Here is a 19,202-nt window from a genome sequence, read left to right on the forward strand (position 1 = left end):
GCATTACCTCAGAGAAGAATGAATTCTTAGAAAACCCAGTCTTGGAGCAAACAGGCATCTTTTTTTTTTCCACCTCAGAGGAGAAAATTTCTTAAACTTCAGGAAGTAATATCCATTTGGGGTAAATGAAAATATAGAACAGGAGCCTCAAAGACATGTTTATGAAGTATTTCTACAATACAGGTTATAAGTTAGCCACAGAGTAACTTTTACTTTTAGGGAGTTTGATCATCAAGTGGTTTTGAAGTTGAGGTCAGGGTATTTGACAACAGAGCTTGGAAGTGTGAAGCTATTCTTACTTGAAGAGACTGACCCAGTTGGAGTTGAGAGCCAAAATTTGCACCCTGAAGCAGGCTGGATTGCAGGGTTCAAAAAAGGAAGGAATCAAATGTGTCAAAACTTTTCACTGGGGATGAACTGGCCACTCTTCAGCATTGTGCATCTTTGTTTTCTGCATAACGCCAGTCACAGGCTCTTGTGGCACCTCTGACCAGCACTGCTCAACCAGCCATCTCCCTCTGGTCTTTTCTGAGGGAAACACGGCTGTGGTGTGTGGGTTTCATGATGGTGGTCAGAGGCAGCTGGGGCATTTCCCACCAGCATCATGCGTCTAACCACTGTCACACGGGTTTCTCAGTCTGGAAATGTATGTTGTGAAACACTGGCCAGAGGCATTCCAGTTTTGCATATCCAAGTGGAATGGCCTAAAGTGGCTGGTGAGGGAGAGGTCTACCCCACACTCCAAGGACCTTTGGGGCAACAGGGTCCTTGCCATTTTAGGTGTGTGGCCTTTCTTTTTCCCCTATGCAAACTGTTGGTGATAGCTACAACCACTTGCAATTCACTTCCCCTTCTGTAGGTTAATGCCTTTTAGTCTTGCAGAAGGAGAGGATTCCCATAAAGGAGAAGCAGAGGCTAAACAATGCCCGACCTGAAGAATTTGGAGCAAATGATTCAGCAGAGGAAACACAGCCCAGAATAACTAAGGAGATAGTACAAGAATACTTGGCTAGTCTAGATGTATTCAAGTCTCCGGGGCCAGATGAACTGCATCCAAGAGTATTAAAAGAACTGGCAGATGTGATCTCAGAACCACTGGCAGTCATCTTTGAGAATTCCTGGAGAACAGGCGAAGTCCCGGCAGACTGGAGGAGGGCAAATGTTGTACCTATTTTCAAAAAGGGGAAAAGAGAGGACCCAAATAATTACCGCCCAGTCAGTCTGACATCAATACCAGGGAAGATTCTGGAGCAGATCATTAAGCAAACAGTCTGTGAGCACCTAGAAAGGAATGCTGTGATCACCAATAGTCAGCATGGATTTCTGAAAAATAAGTCATGTCAGACTAACCTGATCTCGTTTTTTGACAGAATTACAAGCCTGGTAGATGAAGGGAACGCAGTGGATGTAGCCTACCTTGATTTCAGCAAGGCATTTGACAAGGTGCCCCATGATATTCTTGTAAAGAAGCTGGTAAAATGCGGACTTGACTATGCTACCACTCAGTGGATTTGTAACTGGCTGACTGACCGAACCCAAAGGGTGCTCATCAATGGTTCCTCTTCATCCTGGAGAAGAGTGACTAGTGGGGTGCCACAGGGTTCTGTCTTGGGCCCGGTCTTATTCAACATCTTTATCAACGACTTGGATGATGGACTCAAGGGCATCCTGATCAAATTTGCAGATGACACCAAACTGGGAGGGGTGGCTAACACCCCAGAGGACAGGATCACACTTCAAAACGACCTTGACAGATTAGAGAACTGGGCCAAAACAAACAAGATGAATTTTAACAGGGAGAAATGTAAAGTATTGCACTTGGGCAAAAAAAATGAGAGGCACAAATACAAGATGGGGGACACCTGGCTTGAGAGCAGTACATGTGAAAAGGATCTAGGAGTCTTGGTTGACCACAAACTTGACATGAGCCAACAGTGTGACGCGGCAGCTAAAAAAGCCAATGCAATTCTGGGCTGCATCAATAGGAGTATAGCATCTAGATCAAGGGAAGTAATAGTGCCACTGTATTCTGCTCTGGTCAGACCTCACCTGGAGTACTGTGTCCAGTTCTGGGCACCACAGTTCAAGAAGGACACTGACAAACTGGAACGTGTCCAGAGGAGGGCAACCAAAATGGTCAAAGGCCTGGAAACGATGCCTTATGAGGAACGGCTAAGGGAGCTGGGCATGTTTAGCCTGGAGAAGAGGAGGTTAAGGGGTGATATGATAGCCATGTTCAAATATATAAAAGGATGTCACATAGAGGAGGGAGAAAAGTTGTTTTCTGCTGCTCCAGAGAAGCGGACACGGAGCAATGGATCCAAACTACAAGAAAGAAGATTCCACCTAAACATTAGGAAGAACTTCCTGACAGTAAGAGCTGTTCGACAGTGGAATTTGCTGCCAAGGAGTGTGGTGGAGTCTCCTTCTTTGGAGGTCTTTAAGCAGAGGCTTGACAGTCATATGTCAGGAGTGCTCTGATGGTGTTTCCTGCTTGGCAGGGGGTTGGACTCGATGGCCCTTGTGGTCTCTTCCAACTCTATGATTCTATGATTCTATGATTCTATGATATTTTCGAGTGTTCATATTAAACATTCACAAGGCCTTATTTATTTGGGGGACGTGTAGAGATATGACCACACATTCCTACTGAACTTTGCTCAAAGTTGTATTTGGTGACAGGTTTCCATAAAGTCAGTAGCAGATGGGTGTGTAGGGCAGCAGCGCTTAACCTGTCCTCCCAGCAGTGCAGTCACTGTTGGATGGAGAATGTGAGCGGCAAGGTGGTGGAGAGGTTGGTGCTGTGTGAACACATCAGCAAAGCCTATGCAACACTCCCGCTGGTGCGTTTGCACAGTGCCGACCTTCCCACTATCTTGCCCCTCCCACTCTCCTTCCCAGTTAGCAGTAGTGATTCTGCATCAGGAGGCCCCAACTTCATAATCCACTACTGCATTCGGTGGAAATGAAATGGAACAGAACCTGTCCTTACAAGAATCTAGCATGTCCTACTACCATTCAAGGAGGTTTCTCAATGACGCAGTTTGTGTTGCATTTATGCAGGGCCCATGTCACCACATGGGTGTGACATGGTGATAGAATTGCAGTACACTGGGGTAGAAGTCTTTTGTCAATGGCAGTCAATGAGGCAGAAGGGTCTCCAGAATGCTTTGGAACCTTAAAATGTATTGACGTGCAGTTTAATCAGGGACTCCCTTAGGAAGTGCAGGTATTCAAACTATAGTGGATGCCCTCTCAAGCAGAATGTCGAGATGTGCCTCAGCAAATAGCTTATGTAGACATTTCCAAGTATAATACGTTTTCCACATTTGAAAACATAGCGCCAAGGAACAGACCCATTAACATCCACGCCTTGTTTCAAAAGTGGTCGGAGAGAACTTTGTGCTCCTGTGTTTCTCCATAGTCTCAGTTTTCATAGGTGATTATTGTTTCATAATGAAAGAAAAAGAAAGCGGCGGTATCTCTGTTCGGAAGCACAGGCGAGTGCCAAGATTTTGAACTTCATTAGCAGCTTGTTTATAGAAATGGGTTACTTAACCACAAAATAAATTGCTGTGCTGATAATTTGTTAAACTGTTTAGGGAGCCATGAGTGCGGTCAAGCACACGGCATCCTGGAGCTGTTAATCACCTGTCATCAGGTTCTTTGGCCGTCTTCTGCAGCTAAGGCTCTTGTTGATGGGGAGAGCAATAAAACAAGGAACATTAATAGACCTTTAAAAAGCATCAGTCAGGACAAGGGAGCTGCAGAAATCTGCTCTTTGAATTAAACCAGGTCTCGTTCATACCAAATCAAATTGTTGTCAATAAATAAGGCAGAATCTTCACTTATATAACTTTCAGACTACTGTGTTGTTGTTGTTGTTGTTTTAAAAATATGTTTTTTGTTTGACACAGTAAATGATATTGATCGTTAATTCACGTCAAAGTATCACAAATCAAATAATGACTTTTTTTTTAGCCGAGCTGATTCTGCATTTCTTTAGATTTATTTCTCAGCCTATCCAAAAGATGGAGAAACTTGGTGTTGCTTCTCATTTTGATACTCCAACAGGGACACAGGAAGCTGTGTCAGACTATTGGTCCATCTAGTTCAGTGCTGCCTGTCTACACTGACCAGCAGTGGTTCTCCAAGGTGACAGAGAAGGTGACTCTCCCAGACCTACCTGGAGATGCCAGGGATCTTAGGCATGCAAGAGAGATGCTCTGTTGCTGAGCTGCAGCCTTATAATTTAAATTAAAATCAATCCTAAGGGTGGCATGAGAGCATCCTGGATTGCTTACATTCCAGGTAATGGCGCATGGGATGTATCTCATACCCATTGTTTCTGCCTACATGTCCTGCCCATTTAGCAAGGCCACAAACTGTTAAAGGCTCTAGCTAGTCTTGATTGTGTTGAGAAATCCTCTTTTAAAGTCATCACCAACATTTTCTGGCAGCACATTCCAGAAATCCTCCACCCCACCCCCGTGTGTCAATTTTTGTGCGGTGGGTGCTTGGCACCCACTCTGTATTTCTTCACCCCTGTGGCTATAAACCGATATGCAAGAAGGTCCGCTGCCAGAGTAAAGCCATGCAAATATATGTTATGTCATCAAGTTGTTAAGTGTTATGTTGTTAAGTGAAGCTAAATCCCCACTGCAGCCTTGACAGAGGAAATGAGGCACATTCATTTTATGTTGGACGGATAAGATCATTTTAGTATGGTTACCCCATCCTGAGAATGGAGGCTAGCATGTGAGCAATTTCTGCGAAGGTTGATGATAAATTTCATCCCCAAAATTACTGCAACATTTTCTTCAGAAGACATTTCCTCTGTATCACTGAAAGCACACACACATATATATTTATCCCCAATTTTTGTGCCCAATTTGAATTACTTGAAGGCCACTCTGAGAATCTGTATAAATACCTGGCCATTAAAAATAACATAAAACAAATGCCAACACACAATGAAAACTGTGCACAAAAGCATGGTTTTATAAACTTTGTCACCAGCCTTGGGGAGAGGAGTGGGAATGTACAGTTTTCTGTACTTAGCCTCGAGATGGGAGAATGAAAGGGCTTTAAAAAATAATTAAAAAGTCTTGTGTCTAGCAATATTTTTCTGCAAAAGCACCAGACTGGTTGTCAAAAGCGTGAACTTCATTAATTGACCCTATTTAAAGGAATTGGTCAGTTAGCCACAGAATTGCTTTGCTGGTTTTTTTTCTTCTTCTTTTAATTATACAACTGCTTTGGGGGTGGAAGTTTGGTCAAGCACACAGCATCCTGGAACTATTAATCAGCCATCACCAGGCTCCTTTGAGTGTCTGTCAGCAAAAGCAATAAATGTAATAATATTAGCAAAGCTTTAAAACCCTACAGGTGAGAAGGCAGGTCTGAGAAAATCACTGAGGGTCACTTGTGTAGATCAGCATGGAGCAAGCCATGTGGGCTAAATATTAACTGTGCATATTGCATTGATCAGATGCATCAATCAAAAATAACTTTTACAATAAATTAGCAATTAAAATTGTGCTGACCTGAAATGCCTTCAGTAAAGCATAGAAACCATAGAACCGTGTTTCTGAGAAAAGGAACCAGTGAAAGGGAGCACAACAGTAGACTGTGGTGCCCTTGTTGCTACCAAGCTGAAGGATTCTTGTGCACAAAACAGGATGAAAACAAACATGTCTTAGCTAGCCTGTCACAATGTTATTGTGGATTCATGTTCAGCATGGTGTTCTTTAGAACGTATTGTTCTAGGTGTTAACATTTGGTATGGGTTCACGTACAACTTGCAAAATCACATAGCTATTTTGAGGGTCTGGTCTGAAGCTCGTTTGATGGGTTCTTGATACAAGCAACCCCTGTGTCACAGACAAATTGACTTTAAGAACTCCAGGGAGTTCTTTCTAATCAAGAAAACCTGGCATCCCACATAACAAATGCTTTAGAGTTTCACCCAGTGATTCTTGAAAGGAGTCCAATAACTTTATGGCTGAACTAGAGCATGCCGTTTAGAAAGACATCCAGTTTTGATTTAAAGGCTCCAAGTGGTGGAGAATTTACCACATCCCTCGCTAAATGACTGCAGTGTTTGATTAACCCCCATTAAAATGTGTATGCTATTTCCACCCACAGGTGATGGATTGCACAAATGGGGGTGGATGGGTGCTTATAATTGCTAAAAGCGAATTACATGAAACTGCAGAAGTCCTCCTTAATTTAGATCTGAAAAGTCATTGCAGGCTTGATCTATGAAGTTCTTCATGCATCGGCTTTCTAGATATGTATACTTTAAGAACATAAGACAAGCCCTGCTGGCTCAGACCAAGGATTCATCTAGTCCAGCATTCTGTTACAGTGGCCAAGCAGATGCTTCTGGGAAGCCCACAAAATCTGCTTTAAAATCTGCCAGCTTTTTAATTTCCTCCAATGCTAAAAGCACGCTCTTAAATGGAATGGCACCAATGGTACATACCAGTTTGGTGTACATCAGCTCACAGGGGAACTTTGCATTGTCAAATGTGATGTTGTTTATTGTTGTGTGTTTGTTTTTAATGGCCAGGTTCTCAGGGTAAGTTTTTTGGAAAAAGTGATCTGTCCAGCTCTGTCAAGTTCTACTCAGGTAGCCAATCAGTCCTCCAAGCGGGATAGGGTGAAATGTGACCCCTCAGCTATTCAGGTGGGCCTAACACCATCCCATTTTTTACAATGGATGTAAAACCATTCTGAGATGCTAACACAGAACAGAGTTATTGTAAAAAGTCAATTGATCTAAAGCAGAGCAGTTTGCAGAGCTATGGGATGCAGTCGAACCAACAGCTTTCTCTTTTCCCCAACAACTGAAGCCCCGAGGGTCCTTGAAGGAAAAGGAAGCTGTCTATCCAAGTGCCTTCCTCTCCCAGATCCACAAATGGTTCTGGCTTCAGCAAGACGAGATAATGGAAACAGGCCTCAGAGGCACAAGTAGTTCATAGGGTTATAAAGATGGTGGACCATAGCCTAATTTTAGTATCACCTAATTTGCAACAAAACCTTAATACTTTCTTTCATACCCGGTACAAGAATTGATTAAGTTTGTAATATTATGGCTGCTTTTCACCCCAGTCCTAAACATCTCATTCATTCATTTATATGTTTAGAATCAGTGAATAAGTTTGCATAAATGTAGCCAGTGCTACATTAGAAAACTGCTATTTTCTGTACCCCATACGAAGCAAGCTAGTATTTGCTGTACAGTAATGATTATTTTTGTAATGTATACAACAATCCCGTCCCATTGTGGATCAGCATGGCTTTGTATGAGATATTTTGGACTCTTAATCAATACACTGGGCCAAAACTTTGACCTTTTATCCAACATGCAGACTAGTTTTCTGATGGCTTCCCTGGACTGGGAAGCAGTAAGTCTCATAGTCAATGCATTGCAAGTCATGTATTTTTCATTAAAGGGATTTTTCTCTTTCTCTTTTGGACAGACGGCTATTTCTACAGTACCTTGTAACTGTTTTTCTTCTAACTGAGTACTAATACCCAGTGATGGTATGTATAACACTCATCATGCAACCAATAAAAACTCCAGCCTTATTGCTGTGTATTTTCACTATGTACAGCCCTACAGTTCTCAAAGGACACTGGAGCTGTTCTTGGCGTCGCCATTGCTGCACGTCTTTACAGGAGAGTGCCATCTGGTGTCAATTCTAAAAATACATGCTTCAATTTTTGACATTTTTTCACCAGTGCTAGAGTTGTTTCTCCAGGTTATTACTATTATTACTCATCAAATTTATTAAATCAGCTGTGTGAGTGGTGTGCTTGAGACCTGAAAATACTTATTTCACAATTGCAGCAAACATTTTCTTGTAATGGGATTATCAGACAGGAAGACTGTGTTGTGTGACATACCGTCTGGGATGTTCTTGTGTATATTGTGCTCCACTTGCTACTCCACTCATCTTGTTGTGACCCAGATGCGATTCCATTTCATAGTGATAACCAGGTCTCACTGATGTTGACTACAGTTAGTTGTGTGCCTATGTGTGTGTGAGATACAAATTCATGGAATGTAGGTTTTTATATCAACACCTATTAGCAATGACAGCTAAATGGACCCTCCATGGTCAGAGGGATTACACCTCTGGTATCAGGTGTTGCAGACAAACAACAGTGGAAGTGCATCACCTACAAATCCTGATTTTGTAAGCTTCCAAGCATGTTGATTGCCAGAGAATGCTGGAAAGCTGTCTTTTCACAAGTCAGACCACTGCCTCATCTAATTCAGTATTGTCTATACCAGGGCTTGAGGGCCACATTCACCTTTGGCCAATCCTCCATCGGTTGCGTGTCAATGGTTAGCGAGTCCACCGCACACTCTTACATGCACACATCCACATAACACATATGCAGATCAGCTGAGGAGGTGGGTTATCACTTCTCTCTGCACATTAAATGTTTGATCCAATTACCAGGAATGGAATGGATTGCATTCCTGTCAAGGTGCTGGGGGTTTTATCCTCTCTGTTCACCCCAGTGCCATGTCTAATTTTTTCTTTTAGAAAAAAACACCTTTTGCTCCTGCTGCCAAATTCAGTAAGATTGGGGGGGGGCAGTAAAAGATCCCAGGGCACAGGGGTGCCAACTTGAATAAAATATTGGAGGGGGCAGATAAGCCCCACCCCACACAAACAATCACAAGACATGGCTCTCACACCATTTGAATGGCAATGCCCATAAACTTTGGGGGCCCCAGCCCCCTCAAATATTTTATTGAGGGGTGTGTGTGAAGAAACTTTGGCCCCTAGGAGTTGGCTCCTAAGCCCAGGACACAGAGATAGCCACCGTTGGTCGATACTGAATGAGAGTGACTCTCCAGAGTCTTTGCCTGGCGATGCCAGAGATAGACTCTAGAACCTTCTGCATGCAAAACAATGGCTTTGCTATTGAGCTACAGTGCTTCCCCAACCAGATACTGTGGTACCTCGGGTTACAGACACTTCAGGTTACAGACGCTTCAGGTTACAGACTCCACTAACCCAGGAATAGTACCTCCGGTTAAGAATTTTGCTTCAGGATGAGAACAGAAATCGCACAGCAGCGGCTCAGCGGCAGTGGGAGGCCCCATTAGCTAAAGTGGTACCTCAGGTTAAGAACAGTTTCAGGTTAAGAACGGACCTCCAGAACGAATTAAGTTCTTAACCAGAGGTACCACTGTAAATGGTTCTGTTGTTATACAGTATCAGTGACTGGCAGTTCCACTATGCTCTGTTTAGAATTGCCCAGGTATTTGTGAGCTTTTTGTGTGTGTGTGGGGGGGGGGACATTTGATGAAAGGTTATCTGGGTTCTCACCTATTGCACTGCATGTCTGCCTATTCATTGCATTGATTTCTGGGAACTGTAGATTGGTTTTGTATTGCCACTCAGAAACAGCAGCACCTTATTCCTTAACTCAACTTAGTATAGTTTTGTAAATAGCAGTCGTATTTTAAAAGTGACTACCAGCAGAGTTTTGGTGTGCATAAAGGGTTAGCATTAAATAACTTTGTGCCTGTACCTGGAAAGCAGTTGGTTTTGATACCTGGTCTGCTGGCTGAGCCGGCTCAAAATCTCAGTTAGCTTTTCAAGCCAGAGGACTTCTGTGGGGACAATGGCACTTGATTGGTGATACAGGAGGTAATCAAGCTCAGAGTATCAATATGGCGTGAGACTCTACACTTCCAAAATGGTGTTCTTAGACTATGTATGTTCAGGTTAGCCACTCCTTCGCAGTGGGCTGGGTTTTGCTCCCATCCCAGTGGGTTTCCTAGGTGGCAATGCTACCCAGGAGCATCTGCCAGCAGCTGTGGCTTGCTCTCAGGGGCAGGGGCAGGGCATGGACAGGGAGCGTGAAATGCAATAATTACTTGACAGGTCAAATGCCTGTCAAAATCAAAGGGTCTTTCCAAAGTGGCAAGGAGAAAAAAGAGCCAAGGAGAGCACAGCAATTCCTAGGCAGTGTTGACCATTGAGAAGGTCTCTCCCATGGCCCAAACAAACGTACTTCTGGTCCTAGGGCAGAAACAAAGAGTATGTCTACCATCAAATACACAGGAAACTTCAGATGGGAGGAGGTAGTCCCTTAGATAATCAGGGCCTAAGCTATTTAGGTCTTTAAAGGGACCGACAAGCACTTTGTACTGCCCTGAGAAACATATCAGAAGACAATGTAGCCATTGCAACAGTCCCAACCTTTATCCCGATGATGAGCTGTAATCAACATTCTAGCTGCACTGTTGAGTTTCTGAGCACTCTTCAAAGCAAGCCCACCTAGATAGCAGTACAGTAGTCCAGCCAGGGCACAACTAAGGCTGTAATCCTATAGACAGTTTTCTCAGAGTAAGTCCGTTGAAGGCATTGGGAATTACTTCCGCAGAGACATAGATAGGATTGCACTGTAACATGGTCAGATGGTTTTCCTCCCTCCAAGAGCTGGCGTAACATTATCAGCCTAAGCTTGTCAAACAGCCTTCCTGGCCGTAACTATATATCAAGATAGCAGTTTAACAAGCATTGTTATGTTTTCTCCATCCCGAGGGGCTTTTCGTATTTGTAACTGTTGCTTTATTCGTGGGAACATGGATAACCATTTTCCGTATAAAAGCTTCCACAAGGCGAAGCACAAAACAAGTCTGACAAGCTTTTGGTTTTACAACTTTCTTTTGTAGGAAAGGATGTAAGCAGACTTAAATTATGGCAGATTTTTTGTTTTGTTTTTAAGAACTTGTAATTACTTGGCAAATAATCTTGCCAGAGGGTGATTGCTGTGTTCTGAACTGGATATTAATTCCCCACCCCCTGTTTCAAGTTGAGTCATTACTTTATGATGGTATCCCCCCCCTTTCTTTCTATTTCATTTGGCATAGTCCTCTTTGGGGGCTTTTACAAAGGAGGAAACTTCCCTACAGTGAATCAAAGCTGCCTCATCCAGTGTGGAAATGAACTCCACCATAAGCAGAGATGAAAAAAGTGGGTGCCTTCTGCCCCAAACTGTTGTAAATCAATGCTCATATTATCAGTCCCTTGCCTTTGGTGCCTGCCCATCCCCTTAGACAGTAGTCTTTAGAAGACTGGGAGAGAGACATGATTTAACTAAAATGGGTGGAGGGAGTCATGGCGTGTAGATTTCATTAGGGGTTCTCTTACATCTTCTCCTTCTCCCCCCCCCCCCCCGCAACTTAAGCATTGCTGTGAACACCACAAAATAGTGTTCAACTACGGCCAAAATATAGCTAGATAAATTAATAATGCTATTTACAGCAAGCTGTATGGTGCTATCAAAGCACTCTGGAAAAGTTAAGTGAGCATAGGAGCGATACGATCTGATGTTCACACCAGCACTGGCTGTAATAGAATAAAATTAAAGTCTTCCTTTATATCATGAAGGGAATTTGCTGATTAGCCGGAGAGAAATGATATGGCTTCAGAGCAAATACAAAAGCCTTTTAGCATTTCCAGCTGTGGATTAAGGCACAGCCAGTCAGAGGAGAGGTCTTCTTGCTGCTCAGCCAATGCTGCATCCATAGACCACCGATAACAATGGCAACAATTCCCACAGACCTCAATTCCTGAATGGAATTTTTATTTTATTTTTTGCATCTCTCCCAAGTCAAGTCCACTGAAAAATTGGTGCCTGAGTGCTGCAGCTTCTCCCTCAGATTCTGTTTAGGCAGAATCTCTTTTCTGGCAACTTGAAGCCATTGGTTCAAGTCCCACCCTCCAGAGCAGGAGAAAACAAGCTTGCTCAATCTTCCATGTGGCAGCCCTTTAGAGATTTGAAGATGGCTATCATATCTTCATTGGCTCCCAGTACGTTTCCGAGCACAATTCAAAGTGTTGGTGCTGACCTTTAAAGCCCTAAACGGCCTCGGCCCAGTATACCTGAAGGAGCATCTCCACCCCCATTGTCCAGCCTGGATACTGAGGTCCAGCACCAAGGGCCTTGTGGTGGTTCCCTCATTGTGAGAAGTGAGGTTACAGGGAACCAGACATAGGGCCTTCTCTGTAGTGGCACCTGCCCTGTGGAATGCCCTCCCTGCAGATGTCAAGGCAATAAGCAACTACTTTAATTTTAAAAGACAACTGTTTAGGGAAGTTTTTAATGTTTGATGCTGTATTGTTTTTAATATTCAGTTGGAAGCTGCCTAGAGTGGGTGGGGTATAAATAATAAATTATTATTATTATTATTATTATTATTATTATTATTATTATTATTATCTCCTCTCAGTCTCCTCTTTACCAGACTAAACATACCCAGATCCTCCAAGCACTCCTCATAAGGCTTGGGTTTCCAGACCCTCTCCACATGCAGCCGAAAGATTTAGGAAGTGATGTAGGAAATGAGAAACCAAAAAAATTACCCTTTGAGCTGTGAGTGATAGCGTAGCTGGCTGTTTTCACAGAACCGTCATGCCTAGAACCAACACATGGAGGTGTAAACAGAATCATGCTACTGGGCATGTTCACTTCCATGCAATCGAGGGGGGGGGCAGGGGCAGTGACATGGACTTAGCCTCCCTGCAGCAGCATTGTCACCACTGCTGAATACTGGAGAGGATAGGGGGTGGACCAAGAAAAATCAGTGCACCAAACCACTCTGCTCTTGCTGCCACCTACCCTGCTCCCCGCCGACCCCCCCCCCCCGTCCTGTTATGTGGCAGTGACACTGCTGCTAGGAGGCCAGCTCCACAGCACTGCCCGCCTCCCTGTCAGGTGCTCTTGCCATGCATTGATCCTGAGGTTGGAACAGAGCTTATAAACTGGACATGCATGGGCTCAGCACATATGACCAGGAGGCCTGCAAAACGATATGCTCTGACCTTAGGATCACTGCTTGGAGGTCAAGGGTGGAGCCACTAAACGTGATCCTGCTCATCCCTCCCCACACTGATTCTGCATGTGTTCGTGCTGCCACAGTCATTGCTATTCCTTCCTTCTTGACGTATTTTATTCCATTTATCAATTGCTCCTCACAAAATATCTCAAAGCGATTTCGCAGTGTAAGACAATACAAAAACAATTCCATATAATTTCATATGTAAAACTAAATCCAGTGCAGGTATAGACCGGGATAAAGACTTTTTGCTTGAAAGAGATTGTTGAAAAAGGAAGGGCTTCAATAGGCAATGAAAGAACAATAAAGATAGTGACTTCTCTATTGTCTTCTGGCATTAATTGTGTTAAGTATCTTGCACTTCTGTTGTGGCCTCTAACCAAGATGCAAGCAAAACTGAGCGTGTCATTGTTGCGCAGAAACGGCTTCTGTGCATCTGAAGGATAGAAACACAGGCAAGTCATGTGCCAAATTAACAGGATGAATTCAGCCCAACATTGTTCCTTTGCACTGGCTTAGACAAATGTATTTCCATGCTGATTCTTCCATACACTAATATTTTCCGTTATGGTTTATTTTATTTATATTCTGCCTTACCAGAAAGCTCCAGGCAGCGTTCAAACTATTGCCTGCCATATTTTATATTTTAAAGCACTGGGTGTTTTTGTGCATTGTGTGGTTAGGGTTTATGTGAGGAAGTGAGTAGAAGCTTACATATCCAAATTGTCTTTTTTGGGAGTTTTTTTTTTTAAAAGCAAAAATAAGGAAGAATGTAGTGTTTGCCTTGAATGGGTCTCCCACCTCAACAAGGTTTGTGCACACTTGTTTTCTCCTGTTAAAAGTCTCCTTCTATGCAAAGGGTGGGGAACCTCAGGCACTCCTAGCCTCTCTAACTAGCCCTTGGCTCTCTGCCCATGACATACCCTTCCCAGGCCACACTTTTCACCAGGTAAAAGAATATTGGGAAATGATTTACAATGAGTTGGGGGGGGATGTTTAAAATCACCTTCCCCAAAGACCAGAGTCCTCCTTATTGGGAATAACCCAGACAGAAATTCCCAGGTGGCAGAAAAACCTGCTTATGTATGCAACAACAATAGCTCGTGTTTTGTTAGCCCCAAAATGGAAAGTGAGCGAGGTCCCAGATAAAGAGGACTGGCAACTCAAGATGTTAGAATATGCAGAACTTGCAGGTTTAACACATAGAATAAGAGAGCAAGAAGGACATATATTTAAAGAAGAGTGAAAATTATTTATTGAATATATGGAAAATAATCATACACAGCTGAAAACGCTGGCAGCATTAAGATAAATTCAACAGTGTAAATTATGTCTGAATGGTGTAAAAATGGAAAATTGATGTGAATGGTTATAGTAAAATATGCAGGAATGGAAGCTATGCAAAATGAACCATGGAAGGAGAAGGAGGGAAGTCATAGTTAAAAGTTAGTAAAATGTTTATTTTGATTGTAAAATTGAAAATTTAATAAAAATTAATATACAATCTTGAAAGCCTAAGTGCTCCCCCTTATTAATGGCTGCATGACATTCCCATGGTGTACAAAGCTCTGTATTGCAAAACTATGAGTTTTGACACTTAAAGCATTAAAACTTGCAAAATCCCACGGCATCTCTACAAACTTTCTTGAACTTTGATGTCATTATTTTTCACTGGAAAAGCATCAGCGCAGACAGGAGTGGCCGGGACAGCTTGGATCTTTCCCAAAGAACATAAACCATAACCCATTTTATACTGCATCTTTGCAGAGATGTCTCCCACACACGCCTGTTTTGAATCTATTTGGTGTAATTCTAGATTTCCTCTGCTATACCTGAGCTGAAGATTTGCCCTACAGAGTTTCATTTCTATTCTCAGCTTGGAAAGTGGGGAGGTGGTGGAGCAATTCCTGAGTTTTCATTTAGCAGTGGGGCAAATCTTACACTGAACGTAAGGTACTGATTAAGGTACTGTAAGGAAAACAGGGTAGCGATGTTGGCACAAACTGGATACACAGAAGGGGTCTAATTAACTAGCAGAGGCTTTCAAACTTTAGCTATTCTTTATAAAAACAGTACAACCGATAGCGGACAAGTTCTATTCCTCACTATCATCCGCCCCATCTCCTCCCACTCATTCTGTTGCTACTGCTTGGCTACAGTTGAAACATTTTAGAGCCACACAAAATAATCTACTGCCATGGCAGCAAAGCATTGCCATATAAACAGCTTAATTCTCCGTAAGGAAAACAAAGGTTTTTACAAGACTTGGGTTCCCCTCACCACCCCGCACCCTTTCAAGCTGCCCCTTGAACGTTACAGCTCAAATAAAACACAACAAGAGAAAATAGACCTTAAATAAACAGAAATGTGAGTGTTATTTACTATCCCTTGGTTATTTGCCAAGGCGACATTGGCCACGCAGACATAAGGGAAATATTTATGCAAGCTTTAATATATTCTTTGCACATGACACATAGCACGTCGTTTATTTAGTTGGGCTGATAACGTGGGTGCCTTGCTTGCTTGCATATTTCTCTCCAGCCTTAGAAGTTCTGAAAGCATTTTTAGCTTTGCTGGTAAATCACATCGGCGAGCTCTGATAGGGTTTGTATATGCATCCACTTTCCCCACAGCACTGCTGGCAAATGATATAGCTTCAAGGCGCTGTGTCAGCAGGGACAACACAATAGCCCTGAGGGTTACTTTTACCTTCTTTTATAGGTGATCTCTCTCAATTTTATTTAGAAACATTTCGAAACCACTTAATATTTTTAATATGGCCTTTACAACATTGCAAGGACAAACCTAGACAGCTATAAAGCAGAGACATCACCTTGCCAACAGGGGCCCGTATAGTTAAAGCTATGGTTTTCCCAGTAGTGATGTATGGAAATGAGAGCTGGACTATAAAGAAGGCTGATCACCAAAGAATTGATGCTTTTGAATTATGGTGCTAGAGGAGACTCTTGAGAGTCCCATGGAATGCAAGAAGATCAAACCTCTCCATTCTTATGGAAATCAGCCCTGAGTACTCACTTGAAGGACAGATCATGAAGCTGAGGCTCCAATACTTTGGCCACCTCATGAGAAGAGAAGACTCCCTGGAAAAGACCCTGATGTTGGGAAAGATGGAGGGCACAAGGAGAAGGGGACGACATGGGACGAGATGGTTGGACAGTGTTCTCGAAGCTACCAGCATGAGTTTGACCAAACTGCGGGAGGCAGTGGAAGACAGGAGTGCCTGGCGTGCTCTGGTCCATGGGGTCACGAAGAGTCAGACACGACTAAACAACAATTACAACATTGCCCATGCACTTTAAAGAGTGGGTTTTCATGGGGAAAGGTCCAGAACAAAAAAGAAACAAAGGGGTGTCCGGACACAGAGCTTTAAAGCATGGAAAGCATGGAGGAAGTGTGGAGCAGTCTAAAACACATTTTAGACTGTCCATCACATACCAGCTTGACTTCTGGCCCAGACTCAGTCATCATCCCATTCTTTGTGTTCTTTGTGCTGGAACCTCTGAAAACTCCTCCTTACAGGAAAAGTCAAATGGAGATTAGGTTGAACCAGAACACAGTGAGACCAATTTAACAGGCCACTTGGTAAAATGTAAAAGGTGAAATGGAGATAGACCTTTGACCTGCTTAGTTTAAAACTTGTTAACCACCTTAAGATCTCCAGATGAAGGGCGGTATACAAATTTAATTGAAAAATAGTAATTGTTCCACTGGTGTGGTAGCTTTCCTCAAATGTAAGTCGGTTGGAAAAGGCAGTACAAGTCACTTTGGAGCAATGCAAAAGTGAGCTAGGAGTGATGAAAGTCGGGAGTCTGTATTATTTGATTATCAAACCACTGCTCTGCACATTGCTCTGGATTTGGAATGAATGAAGCAAAGAAAGCAACGGTGTGATTTTGCATGATATGCCTAAATTATTCTTTGGACTTTGGAGTATTTGGGTGTATCTGTGACAGAGCAGAGAGATGTAATGGAGGAGAAAGTCTGAGACTCCCAGAGTATTACTGAAGATGAAATATGGAAGGCAGGAAAGAAATATGGTTTTAGAAGTAAGTGATTCAGCATAGTAAGTGAGCAGAGTTCATTCCAGCAGCAAATTGTACGGGCACTGGAGGGTGTCTCTGTCCATTAGATTTGACCATCAGCAGGTCTCAGACTGCTTATTATTTGGAGGGCTATGTTCAGAGGAGATGGGACAGTACAGCTAAAGAGGTTATCAGCTATGGCAGCATTTCCCAGAATAACTAAAGGGAATGGGAGTGGAAGAGCACAGGGTTTGGGTTTTTTGTTTTTTTGTTTTGCCAAGAAGCTGTAGCCAGTGAGCATAGCAATGGATGATGACTGTGGACAATTTATAACACAGAGGGATGCATATTTGAGAGTATTCAGCTTGCAGGCACTAAAGCATTAAAACAGTTCTGTAACTAGCATTAGCTTTTGTTTCCAGTTCTGCTGAAATTACATCTGTAAAATGAAAGTGAGCATTGCTTTGAAAGCACTGTCTTCCCTCATCCCACTCTACCATTTGCAGAAATGTGAAAATACACATATATAAAAACAAATAAAGGAGCAGATTAGAACTTTCAAAGAAGAGGACATTTTTCTGTGGTTGCCAAGGCTGGTTCTTACGACTGATCCAGTTGTGATATCAGCAATGATACAATTGTACTGCCTTCCATTTTATATTCCATTAGACCAGTACCTTAAATCCCAACCTTTTAAGAAGGTTTCTGAACAATTCTAGCCTCACTTTACCTGCAGTCCGCATGACCTGTTCCCAGTGTTTATTGTCCACTTCTGAACTTTTCTTTGCCTTCTTGAGTCCATTACCTGTTGACAGAAATATGTTTAATGTCACTTCGATGTCCTGTGTTCATAACATTTAGCAATCTCTGAGTGCTGTATGTAAAATTTATAACAATAGAATCCCACTGTCCAGAGTGTGAGCAAGAAACACACCCATCACAATCATTGTTTTGATTAGTTTTGTACTGAAAGTCTTGCAGTCGGGGAAAAAGGTAAAGGACCCCTGACAGTTAAGTCCAGTTGCAGACGACTCTGGGGTTGCAGCACTCATCTCCCTTTACAGGCCAAGGGAGCCGGTGTTTGTTCGCAGACAGTTTTTCTGGGTCATGTGGCCAGCATAACTAAGCCGCTTCTGGCACAAAAGAACACTGAAACCAGAGCAGTGCACAGAAACACCATTTACCTTCCCTTCGCAGCGGTACCTATTTATCTACTTGCACTTTTTGGCGTGCTTTCGAACTGCTAGGTTGGCAGGAGCTGGGACCAAGGAACTGGAGCTCACCCCATCGCAGGGATTCGAACTGCCTACCTTCTGATCAGCAAGCCCAAGAGGCTCAGTGGTTTAAACCACAGCGCCACCTGCGTCCCCTTGCATTCAGAACCAAGAGCTAGAAAACCAGATTCCAGATGTGGCTTGCTTACACATACACCAAGCATGTATGGTGCTAAACTGCAGTAGGACACGGATTCTGTTAATACCAGAGAGAGATTCCATTTATACCGGGTGAGATTAGACTGAAGGCGATTGTAGATGGAGATTTGACTTGAGTTAACAATTTCCTTTTACCATTTCCCTACTTAATGTGGTAAGTTGATAGAACATTATTTCATCAGCCCTTTCAAAAAGGATGACAAATCCCTCAACAAAGGAAAGAATGACTCAATGGCACCAACTAGCCCAGAGCCTGAATGTTGTAAAGAAATGAAACATTAGGGTTTTGTGTGTGTGATATATTTGCAAAATTGGATTAACGGGAAGCCATGTGTTGGGAACCATACGTTACACCTTATCTTGGAAAGGATTTAACTTTCTGCTCTTGCATGCCTATGCAGTTTGAAAAGAGGCTTTAATTTTACGAGCCTCCGTGGATTCCTACACAAATCTGCAAAAGACAGTTCAAGTTATTTGATGTGGAGCTAAGAGTTAGACCAGGCCTAGAAGAATAACGATTTATGGTTTCTGGCTATGGTGTTGCAAGTACATTTTGGAATGTTGCTACAGTTCCCCACCCTCATCCACTACTTGCTTCGGTTCTCCATAATATTGATACAATTTGAAATCTTGCAATTATATGCAACTCTATAGATGAACATGTATACTGTATCTGGATTACTGCATCATTCTCAATGTGAAGTTCCCTATGCAAAGTGTTTGGAAACTTCAGCAGGTCCAAGGTGCTGCAGCCAGATTACTAAATGAAACAGGATACAGGGAAAGCAGAAACTCATTTTCATAGCAGCTTCCCTGGTTACCGGTTTGTTTCCAGGCACAATTCAAATT

The sequence above is a fragment of the Podarcis muralis genome, chromosome 5 (genome assembly GCF_964188315.1).
Source record: "Podarcis muralis chromosome 5, rPodMur119.hap1.1, whole genome shotgun sequence".
Lineage (NCBI taxonomy): Eukaryota > Metazoa > Chordata > Lepidosauria > Squamata > Lacertidae > Podarcis > Podarcis muralis.